This window comes from Macrobrachium nipponense, chromosome 11, assembly GCF_015104395.2.
Source record: "Macrobrachium nipponense isolate FS-2020 chromosome 11, ASM1510439v2, whole genome shotgun sequence".
Lineage (NCBI taxonomy): Eukaryota > Metazoa > Arthropoda > Malacostraca > Decapoda > Palaemonidae > Macrobrachium > Macrobrachium nipponense.
Genome location: NC_061087.1, coordinates 100,407,954 through 100,416,713, shown reverse-complemented (window position 1 = coordinate 100,416,713; position 8,760 = coordinate 100,407,954).

The following is an 8,760-nucleotide window of genomic DNA, read 5'->3' as shown; positions in this document are numbered from 1 at the left end:
GGGAACATGATTGACCATAATTTATTTAATTTATTTGTTATCAGTATGTTTTTAAGGAACAGCTATGGGAACATGATTGACCATAATTTATTTTAAGTTATTTATTTATCGTTTGTTTTTAGGAACAGCTATCAGTTTTGTTTTTAAGGAACAGCTATGGGAACGTGATTGACCATAATTTATTTAAATAATTTATTATCAGTTTGTTTTTAAGGAACAGCTATGGGAACATGATTGACCATAATTTATTTAATTTATTTATTATCAGTTTGTTAAAAAAGGAACAGCTATGGGAATATGACTGACCATAATTTATTTAAATAATTTATTATCAGTTTGTTTTTTAGGAAAAGATATGGGAATATGAGTGACCATAATTTATTTAAATAATTCATTATCAGTTTGTTTTTAAGGAACAGCTATGGGAACATGATTGACCATAATATATTTAATTTATTTATTATCAGTTTGTTAAAAAAAGGAACAGCTATGGGAATATGATTGACCATAATTTATTTAATTTATTTATTGTCAATTTGTTAAAAAAGGAACAGCTATGGGAATATGATTGGTCATAATTTATTTGATTTACTTATTATCAGTTTGTTCTCAAGGAACAGCTATGGGAATATGATTGGTCATAATTTATTCAATTTATTTATTATCAGTATGTTAACAAGGAACAGCTAAGGGAATATGATTGACCATAATTTATTTGATTTATTTATTATCAGTTTGTTAAAAAGGAACAGCAATGGGAATATGATTGGTCATAATTTATTTAAATTATTTACTATCAATTTGTTCTCAAGGAACAGCTACTGGAATATGATTGATCCATGATTTATTCATTATCTTACACCTGGATTTATAACGTTAAGTCGTTATCTTGACCTGGAACTTATGTGTTTTTATCTATATTTTTTATTTATTTTTTTCATTTTTTATTTTATTTTTATTTATTTATTTATTATTTATTTATTTATTTATTTTGAAAAGTCTCATTGATCAACCGAGTTGTTCGAATTTAGTTAGCGTTTTTAAAGTTTGTTAGAGAAGATGGTTTTCGTAAAATGTAATTTGGGGGGGCCGGAGAAATGGGGGTGGGCGGGGTGAGGGGGGGGCGGAATTCAAATCTTAATTGTTTTTCTTGTCTGTTTTAATTCTAAAGTAACGCTGTTACCGACGTTCTTAGTTTACCTGATTTTCTATTTTTTTATTTTATTTTTTTTTTTTTATTTTTTTTTTTTTTTGCTGTTTTTTGTTGTTGAACGTTATTCGTTTTATATATTTAGTCATTTAATAACTTCTCTCCGATATCTACTTTATGTAATAAATAATAATAATAATAATAATAATAATAATAATAATAATAATAATAATAATAATAATAATAATGGGCTGGAACATAATACATTTATGTATAGATTCAAGAAATATATTAAAAAAATCATTTGCCAATATTTATTTCTCACACACATTATAACAACTCGTTTCAGCAAATTCATTTTTATTAAAGACGTCTAAACAATCGTCCAGTAACGCCAGCTCGATAGCATCCGATCAGTGAGTCGTATCTCTTCCCTTGCATTTTTTTTTTTTTTTGTTTTTTTTTTTTTTCAGCCAGGGTACCTTTTTTTTTTTTTTTTAAAGGTATATCCAGTCGAGAAGGTGAAAGGTCAAAAAGGTACTCGTTAGCCTGAAGGTCACATCCACGAGAGAGAACCTGACTTCAAGACCCTGTAGTTTGGCGGGGGGGGGGGTGTAGTGCCGTCAGTGCACCTCACGCAGTGCGCTGCGGGCATCACTTCAACGTTCTTTACAGCGTCCCTTTGGCCCCTAGCCGCAACCCCTTTCATTCCATTTACTGTACCTCCTTTCATATTCTCTTTCTTCCATCTTCTGTTTCATAGTGTAGCTGCTTTGAGATTTTCCTACTGTTGCGCCTTTCAAACCTCCTACTCTGTTTTTCTTTCACCGCTGAATGACCTCGCAGGTCCCAGCGCTTGATCTCCGGCCTTAAACTGTATATTCTGTCTTCTGTCTCTCTTGACTCCACAAGGAAATCACGTGGATGGAATACATTCCATTATTAATGGTTTCTATTCTTGTCTTTTCTTTCTCTTCACTCTGTATTTTTTTTCTTTTTCTTTTATAAAGTTTCCTGCCAGTTGATAGAGATCAATCAATCTGTGAGTCATTTAATGGCATTTTGTTCTTGGGAATTTTTGTTATTTATTTTTCAATTTTTTACGTATTATGTATTTTTTTTATTTTTTATTTATTTTTTTTTGTGCTGCGACGCCAGTTGACAGAAAACTGTAAATAATTCAGTTACTTCAGTTCATTCTGTTCTTGGGGATTGTTTTTTTTAGCATATTATGGCATTTTATGATTGGTTAATATGACTCTGTCAGTACTTTAAAATAATAATAATAATAATAATAATAATAATAATAATAATAATAATAATAATAATAATAATAATAATAATAATAATAATATCTGTGTATGCTGAATAACAGACCTTCTTTCAAACAAGTTTTGTTAAAAATAATAGCACAATCAATTCTGTGATTTCTGCCATTATTTTTAATAATAATAATAATAATAATAATAATAATAATAATAATAATAATAATAATAAATAATAATAATAACTTTTATTTCAGTTCATGGTCATATACAATGTACATATAACATATAAAAGGAAAATACTTTGCAAATATATATTTAAAAAAAGGCTGGAAATGAGAGATTAAAAGTAACCGCAGATAATAAAACCTAATTGTCCAGTAAAAAAAAAAAGAAATATAGAAAGAACACAATAAATCAGAAATTATGATCAATCATGGCTTAAAGGCACACTTAATTAAACAGAGAGATGCTAAAGGTATACAGATATAAATAAATGACTCAGACATTTATTCAGCATAGGAAAGTGACTGGAATTATACCAAAAAAATAAAAATAATAAATAAAAATCCGGCATTTAAAGTACAATGAAAATAGATGCTAACTATACATACCAGTACATGAATTAGATCGTTATCCAGAACGGGAAATTGAGGGGAATTATAAGAAAAATAAATAACACGAGAAACCCAATAAACATAAAAAAAAAAAAAAAAAATTCGAATCTAGGTTAGGGCGGGTTCGTCCTTTTTTTCATCGCATCTTTTTTTCTCTCGTTTTCCTTTCCTTCTCTCTCTATATTGCTTCTACCTTGTTTTAGACTACATAATTAGACGAAACCAGTTCCTCCCCAAAACCAGCTTTAGGTTAACCAGTTTTTTTTTTCTTCTTCTTCTCCGGATACCTTAGTCGCGTCTACCATACAGTACAATGGTCGGTTAGGTTTTCTGAAATCGTATCAACGTATGCGTTTTTAAAACCCTTCAGGTGGAGGAAAGGAGCATTGTTTGTGTATTGTTGCTTATAAACAATGGATATTTATAGTTATAATTTATGTATGCATGTATACAGTATATATATATACACATATATAATATACATACATATATATCTATATATATATATTATATATATATATATATATATATAATACACACATTTATATATATATATATATATATATATATAGTGCCTTGCGTGTGAATAAGTAAACATTGCTTACCTGTATACGAGAGAGAGAGAGAGAGAGAGAGAGAGAGAGAGAAATTACTCTGTAATCTTTAAACATATAATAAAATTAGGAGAGATTTCATCATATATACGTATTTGTATGCATGCGAAACGTATCTGCGCCCAGAGAAATTTACTCCAAAGAATGCGTACGTATATAGACATATACTATATACATATACACATGCTGCATATAGGTGTGTATATATATGTGTGTGTATGTACATATTTTTAAGTTCGTATGAAAGCCAGTGCCATGTCATTGTAGCAAGACAGGTCACCATACGCAGCAGGTGCTGCGTAATCGAAATCGCATAAATGGCCAAGAGAGAATCATTTGCATTTTCGGTTGTCTCGGATCGAGATAACCAACCCGACTGACTCCGGCCATCAAACGTTCTGAGACTCAGATAGCCGACTTGGGGGACTCCAGCATGGTGGCCACGACTCCAGGCAATGAACTGGTTGAATATTTTTCCTTCTCTCTCTCTCTCTCTCTCTCTCTCTCTCTCTCTCTCTCTCTCTCTCTCTCTTTTCTTTTTTTTTGCTCGCGATTCTTTCGCCAAGGCAAAGACTAATGGGATATGGTTTTCGATAGCGGAAAACGCCCTTCAGTACGTGCTTCGGTACTGTCTCTCTCTCTCTCTCTCTCTCTCTCTCTCTCTCTCTCATTTAGCTCTTGATAATGATCTAAAAATCATAGAAGAACACGCAAAGATATATTACTCTTTCGAGTATGTCATGAAATAGCATTTCTAAAAATGTATTAAAAAACTCCTAAACATTGTTAGTTTGGATTAATTCAGCAATTAATTCATTCATTTATTCGTTCTGAATTCACAAATATGGTGAATTTAGTTACGTCACCAATATTGGGCACAAGATACCCGTTGTGCCATCAAGTTGTTTAAAGATGGCGGAAAACTTAGGATATTGTGTTATAGCTTTTTTTCACAAAGCAGTTTATTAGTCCAATAAATCCCATTGTTAATGATAGGGACTATCGCCTTTCACTGCCGTCGAATGTTATTGTGGTTCTCCTCACTTATCAGAATAGCTGTTTGTTATTTAAGTTTTTATTTCAGTTTGAATTTCGTATTTTTTTTATTTTTATTTAGGCCCTTTTATACTTAACTTTTTCTAGTTCCGTTTGTTCTTTGTTTATGTCGCATTGCTATTAAATCACATATTAGGCAGTTTGGTGTTGACTGTTTTATACCTGTTTTTATATCTATCTATATATATATATATATAGTCATATGTATATATATATAATAGTATACATAGTATATATAGAGTACTATATAAATATATATAGATGTATTATATAATATATATAAATAAATATATATATATATATCTATATATTGTATATATTTATAATATATTATAATATATAAATCTATATATATATATATATTTATAAGGCGCTTGTTATTGGCTTACTACTCCTTGTTTTTTCCATTAGGATGTTGGAAAAATAAAAAAAATTAATTCTCTAATTTCCATTGATAAAATAATTCTGTACTCGTATTTATACTTTTTGCAAGCTTTTCATTTTTTTGTGAGGCAAATAAATAAATAATTAGAGAATATTATTTTTTTGGGGGTGGGGTGACTAAAGCATTTCCTTCTTTTCTCGTAAATTAACAGATTAACACGATAAATCGTACATCAGTCTCCGTTTTCTATTGGTTCCAAAATGATTTAGATTCACGTCAGTACTTCTCCGTTTTTTCCTTCACTTCTTTGTGATGGGAAAATATGTCTATAATTAAAGGATATTGCATTCCTCTTGCTAGACATTACCTCAGTTTCTCGTAAATTAACTATATAATTAGCATAATAAATCGTAAATTGATAAATTAACATAATAATTCGTATATAATTCACGTTTACTATAAGTCCATAATTATGTTCGATACGTGTCGGTACTTCTTACTTTCTCAAAGATTGTTATGCATCAGTTTCTTCGCCCAAGTAATATTAATTCGAAATTCCCTTCTTTTATTTATAAGTGAAAGTGACACGTTAAATAGTGCTACTTCAACCCCCACTCCCCTCCCCCCGCCACCCAGTCGCGTTTAACGAGTTGGTCGATGAGTCTAATGATTATACACTCGAGATAACAGGGAATGGGAGACAGTGACGTCACGATGACGTCACAGTGACGTCATGATCCAGTTGTTCCAAGACTAACGAAAGACCAGGATCGAAAGTGGAAAAATTCGAAACTTCCAACACTTTAAAAAACAAGAGGGGGGAAGGGGTTAGTAGGGGGTAGGGGTGAGGGTTGGGTTGGGGTAGGGGGTGTCCTAAAATGAGCAAGGTCACACGCTTCTTACTCAAGTGCTTCTTGCTAAAGCAGGTTTCTGGAAATGGGTGGATGTAAGATTGTGCTGCATAGTACTACGTATATAAGAGTAGGCTGACTTGCATGTTGCTATTATACAAAGAGAAAGAACCTTAATTTCAATAAACACATAGAAGATGGGTTAAAATGGGAGGGGACACACATAGAAAATGGGTTAAAAAAAAAAGGGGGTCGCTCACACATAGAAAATGGGTTAACAAAGGGGTGGCTCACACATAGAAAATGGGTGGCTCAGAGATGGTCTGGTCGTGTGTAGAAAACGGAGGACAATAGACATCGTCAGCAAGAATAAGTAGGAATGAAAACAGGAAATTGAAGAAAGATAAATATGAGGATTTGACGAGTTACAGGAAAGGAAGGGTCTTCATATCCAAGGGACCCTGTAAATATAAGGTAACCGGATGCCTTGCCAATAAGCGATCTGTTTAGGCATAGGAATTAGCCAATGTCGTGGAAGTTTTTTGCACATAGGATTCATCCCCGATTCAATTAAAAAACTGAGGCTTAGTAGTGACAAGTGTCTCCATGTTAGGAGGTCGTTGTGACTGGTTTATTTTAATGACGAGAGAGAGAGAGAGAGAGAGAGAGAGAGAGAGAGAGAGAGAAGAGCTCCTCGCCATAGCTCCAGATCTCATTAACCTCTCTAAAAGCCATTCACCTCTCTCTCTGATTGTTGACACTTTCCAGAATTGCATTCTGCTGGACTTCTAAGTTGGTTATTATTATTATTGTTATTATTATTAGTAGTAGTATTAGTAGTAGTAGTAGTAGTGGTTGTTGTTGAACTTAAGTTGCCTATTCACCTACTTGGTGAATTTTAATAGTTTACACTCTCCAAAATTGCATTCTACTGTACTTATAACGTGGTGTATTATTATTATTATTCTTATTATTATTATTATTATTATGTGCTCTATCACAGTCTTCCAATTCGACTGGGTGGTATTTATAGTGTGGGGTTCCGGGTTGCATCCTGCCTCCTTAGGAGTCCATCACTTTTCTTACTATGTTGTGTCCGTTTCTAGGAGCACACTCTTCTGCATTAGACCTGGAGCCTACTTCAGCGTCTAGTTTTTCTAGATTCCTTTTCAGGGTTCTGGGATCGTGCCTAGTGTTCCTATGATTATGGGTACGATTTCCACTGGTATATCCCATATCCATTCTTTATTTCTATTTTCAGATCTTGATACTTATCCATTTTTTCCCATCTCTTTCTATTCAACTCTGGTGTCCCATGGTATTGCGACATCAATGAGTGATACTTTCATCTTGACTTTGTCAATCAACGTCACGTCTGGTCTGTTTGCACGTATCACCCTATCCGTTCTGATACATAGTCCCAGAGGATCTTTGCCTGATCGTTTTCTATCACTCCTTCAGGTTGGTGCTCGTACCACTTATTACTGCAAGGTAGCTGATGTTTCTTGCACAGGCTCCAGTGGAGGGCTTTTGCCACTGAATCATGCCTCTTTTTGTACTGGTTCTGTGCAAGTGCCGGGCATTCACTTGCTATGTGGTTTATGGTTTCATTTTTCGTATTGCACTTCCTACATATGGGAGAGATGTTATTTCCGTCTATCGTTCTTTGAACATATCTGGTTCTTAGGGCCTGATCTTGTGCCGCTGTTATCATTCCTTCAGTTTCCTTCTTTAGCTCTCCCCTCTGTAGCCATTGCCAATTGTCATCGCTGGCTAGTTCTTTAGTCTGTCTCATGTATTGTCCGTGCATTGGTTTGTTGTGCCAGTCCTCTGTTCTGTCTGTCTTTCTCCTGTCTCTGTATATTTCTGGGTCTTCGTCTACTTTTATTAGTTCTTCTTCCCATGCACTCTTTAGCCACTCGTCTTCACTGGTTTTCAGATATTGCCCCAGTGCTCTGTTTTCGATGTTGACGCAGTCCTCTATACTTAGTAGTTCCTCTCCCTCCTTCCTTTCGTGTTATGTATAGTCTGTCCGTATTTGCTCTTGGGTGTAGTGCTTTGTGTATTGTCATATGTTTCCTGGTTTTTTTTATCTATGCTGGGGAGTTCTGCCTTCGTCCATTCCACTATTCCTGTGCTGTATCTGATTACTGGCACTGCCCATGTGTTTATGGCTTTTATCATATTTCCTCCATTGAGTTTTGACTTGAGTATCGCCTTGAGTCTCTGCATATATTCTTTCCTGATCGTGTCCTTCATCTCTTGGTGTTTTATATCCCCTCCTTCCATTATTCCCAGGTATTTGTATCCTGTCTCATCTATGTGTTTGATGTTGCTCCCATCTGGTAGCTTTATCCCTTCAGTTCTCGTTACTTTGCCTTTTTTGTATGTTGACTAAGGCGCATTTTTCTATTCCAAACTCCATCCTGATGTCCCCAGATACAATCCTTACAGTCTGAATTAGGGTATCTATTTCCTTGATGCTCTTACCATACAGCTTGATGTCGTCCATGAACATCAGATGGTTGATTCTGTTGCCTCTTTTCTTGAGTTGGTACCCGGCATCCATCTTCTGTAGTACTTTTGTCATGGGAATCATGGCTACTACGAAGAGTAGTGGGGACAGTGAGTCGCCCTGGAAGATCCCTCTCCTGATATTAACCTCTGCTAGTCTTATTCCAGAGCTTGTAAGTATTGTATTCCAGTTGCGCATTGTATTTTTGAGGAAGCTGATGGTGTTTTCCTCTGCCCCATATATTTTCAGGCATTCTATTAGCCATGTGTGTATCATGTCGAAGGCTTTCTTATAGTCTATCCATGCC